Raw genomic sequence first — 3,893 nt, 5'->3', positions numbered from 1 at the left:
CTTTTACAGTTGCTAATAAATTTGCTGATTTTTGACAATAAACTTGCTGAGACTAGATGAATTTGCATCTTTATTCACAGCATCTCTTGGAGAAACCATAAAAGTAGTACAAGAAGAATAAAAAATCATGATGTAGCCAAATTCGTATTAGAGAAAGAAAATGTGACTCTCACACTATAAATCCCAAACTTGGATGACCAACATCAAGCTTTTGCAATCCTTTATGATATTTTAGGCATCAAACCAGAATTATAAAACTGAGGCAGCCTTGAAACCGGCAAATAATATTATTAGGGGGAGAATCAAAGTAAAATATGAAGTATTTTAGAGATGAACATATTCTGATTTGAAATTTAAATGATTAATGAGTTAGATTTGTGTATCAATATTTCTCGTTAATTTTTTTTATAATTTAACTTTAACTGAACTAATATTGTTGCCTCCTTGTCATGTTTTCATTCTCCATCTATTTATACCATATCATTTTTTCTATCTAAGACTGAAAAATTTTGTATCACGAGAGTAGTTAATGAGATAACCAGAAATCGATAATAAGTTCTTAAAACAAATCAATTTCTTATCAAAATGACATTAAAAACAACTAACATTCACTCAATTGCCTCATAATCAAATAGCAAAAGTAAGAAATTTATTGTTATCGGGCATACCAACACAATTGCTTTATGAAATAAGCCCTTTTTCCCTTTCGAAAAATTTTTAAATCTATAGTGAAAAAAAAAATATATGTATAACAGTAGCTCCCATGTCACAGAATTCATAACACCACAAAAAATCACATAAAAAATAAGATAACAATTGTAAGAACCTATTCAACAAGCTACCACAACACTGATATTATGAAAATCAAATGAGTTTAATTTTGATTCACTTGCACGAGAAATAGATGCTTTACTCCAATTCCAGATTCTGAAGTCAAAATGGCTACAAAAGTATTAGAAAGAATCTTGTAAATCAACAATTTCATGACTTGGCTCAATTTACTAAAAATGTTAGACAAATTGAACAATTGAAGAATGAGAAAAAAGAAAAGTATAAAAAAATGATAAAAGAGACATCGAATGATCATCATTTGTACATGTCTTGATGAATAAGGCATGGAGAGGATGAACAAAAAGAAATAGCAGACATGCATGATATATGTACTTCTACAAATAATGGGTAAATTTTATGATAATGTCAAAAAAAAAAAGAGAAATGTAATAAAAATCATCTCATGTCCTTTGTTTTTCACTTTTTCTATCATCTCTTCCTTCTTCTCCTTCTTTTCTTCTTTCTTATTTTTTTTTCTCCCTTTGAGTTTTTTTTCTTGCATTCATCCTAATCTTCTTTCTTCTCTCCTTTCTCCTTTTCTTATCTTTTGAATTTTTATTTATTTCTTTTTTTTTTCATCTTTAACCAGATTGAATTGAAAATTTGGATTGACATCTTTGACAAGTATTTAAAAAGATATTTATTTAAAAAAACCAACGAAAATATTTTTTTTTGTTATATAATTGATGAAGTGAGTGTTCTTAATCCAATTTTCTAATTGAAAAAGATAAATACAATCCCCTGTGATATAAAACTTTTAAATGAGACCAATATAAGAAGTCTAAAAATTTCTATATAAATTTAAAACATACATAACAATTTTTTATGGACCAAAAACCAAATAAAATAAAGGCAACAACTTAAAAATAAATGTTTATTGAAATATATTTGTACCTAAATCAAAATTTTTATGTATAAGGATCAAAAGTTTAATTTTGATGCATTGATAGAATAAAATAATTGTATCTATTTTTTTGGATGACTATTTATGCAGTCAATATAAAAAGATAATTATTTTTACTGATATGACATTACGTAATTGGATACACGTATAAAATTATTTACACGATATCAAAAATTAAATTCTAAGAATCAAATCCAAAACTAAAATTAACAATTTTTGCAGAAATAAAAGATTAATCCATTATTAATTTATTATTGTCGTCCTCGGTTAGCTTAAAGTGTGTTTAATTTGCATTTTTATTTTTTATTTTTATTTTTAATATTTTCTATTTTAAAGATTTTATAAAAGAAAAAATGAAAACTAAAAAGTAACACTAAAAACAATAAAATCTTATTTTTTATTTTTACCTTCTGTTTTTACTTTTTTATTCAAAAAATTCAGAAAACAGATAAAAATAAAAACAAAAATAAATGCAAACTAAATACACTTTTAGATTTTTGTTTTAGTTTTTGGTTTGTAAAATGGTCATGTTGGGCTCGAAGAAGTTTATTTTTGTTGGGCCTGAAGTAGTGTTAATTATAAGTTAGCCACCGACTTGGGTTAGACCTAAAAAAGAAAAACACTCTTTACAAGAGCACCATTAGGGTTCTTCTTTCTCTCTTTACAATTCGTGATGCCATTGGTTTTTGATCTTTCACAATGCGTGATGCATCGGTTCTCTCGCTTCCCCAAGGATTTCGAGGCGAATTATTCTTTATTCTTCATTCATCACTCTATCTTTCTTTCCCTTTTCTGTCTTGTTTTACTTTCACAATTGTAGCAGTTCATAACTGTTTTGGAAACAAAAGATGTTGCTGTGTTTTCAGAAGAAGCCAAGTCTTATCATCAACGAGAAGGAGTTGCTGTGTTCATCAATGGTTATATTTTTACCTACCAAGCCTCTCAATTTTTAAGAAGCCAATTAGCCAAGTCTTATCATCAACGAGAAGGAGGATGAGTATCATGAAGAGGGTATCTTTCTTTTGTTCTTTTTCTTTTTCTTGCACGTTATAATGGATTTTCTTGAAAAAAAAAAAGAAACTTTTCCGCTGCTTGATTAGGTAGTTAATGGCGATGCCTCAAGAATCAAGGATTTCAAGGCAAATTATTCTTCATTCATCACTCTATCTTTCTCTCCCTTTTCTGTTTTGTTTTCCTTTCACAATTGTACAAATTCATAACTGTTTTGGAAACAAAAACTGTTGGTGTGTTTTCAGAAGCAGAATAATGCTGTTGATGAGTCCCATCGATGCGTCGACGGTTATATTTTTACCTACAAGCCTCTCATTTTTGAAGAAGCCAAGACTTATCATCAACTAGAAAGAGGATGAAGAGGGTATCTTTCTTTTGTTCTTTTTCTTTTTCTTGCATGTTATAATGGGATTTGCTTTTATGATCTTGAAAAGATCGAGATACGATATAATTGGACCCAATTTGGAAAACGGGTGATATACGTTGCTTTTATGATCTTGAAAAGATCGAGATATGACATACACTTGAACCCAATTTGAAAAAAAGGGCGATATACGGTTGCTTTTATGATGAATGATGGTAAACATGGCTTTTATGATCTTGAAAAGATCGAGATACAACATACTTGGACCCAATTTATTTAATAAAGGATGATATGCGTCCGCTTTTATGATATGAGGAAAAAGGGGACATGATCTACTTGACCCAAAAATTGAAAATGTCCGTTGGATGACATGTGTGGCTTTTATAATCGGAAAAGATGGAAATACGTTGACCTTAGAATCTGAAATAAAATGGTGTTAGCTTCTTTTGTTTGAGAGGATTGTGATATCTATATTTGACCCTAAAATAAATGGTGTTAGCTTCTTTTGTTCGAGAGGACGGTGATATCTATACTTGACCCTAAAGTTTATAATGTTTTGATATGATATACTGAATTTATGCTGGCGCTGGGAACAGATTATGTGGGCTTGAATATGGGAAGCATGTTAGGGTGTTACAATGACAGGGGTTTAACTGTTTAAGGGCTGTTTTTGATGTAAATCTATGATTGTGAATGGAATACTGCAAACTGCAGTATAGAGGAGTAGGAGGAATTCCTGTGGTGTAGACAACCTTTAGAGATTGATGTGTGGTTAGCATGTGG

The 3,893-nt window shown here is 29.5% G+C and overlaps 1 long non-coding RNA gene across 1 annotated transcript; it reads left to right on the top strand.

Moving 5' to 3' along the window:
• LOC110262608 lies at positions 2,350-3,057 on the top strand. Its single transcript, XR_002347475.1, has 2 exons — positions 2,350-2,746; positions 2,992-3,057. It is a non-coding gene; the product is annotated as an uncharacterized LOC110262608 (long non-coding RNA).

This window comes from Arachis ipaensis, chromosome B05 (genome assembly GCF_000816755.2).
Source record: "Arachis ipaensis cultivar K30076 chromosome B05, Araip1.1, whole genome shotgun sequence".
Classification (NCBI taxonomy): Eukaryota; Viridiplantae; Streptophyta; class Magnoliopsida; order Fabales; family Fabaceae; genus Arachis; species Arachis ipaensis.
The sequence above is the reverse complement of the archived record's forward strand: the minus strand, read 5'-3'. Positions and strand labels throughout refer to the sequence as shown.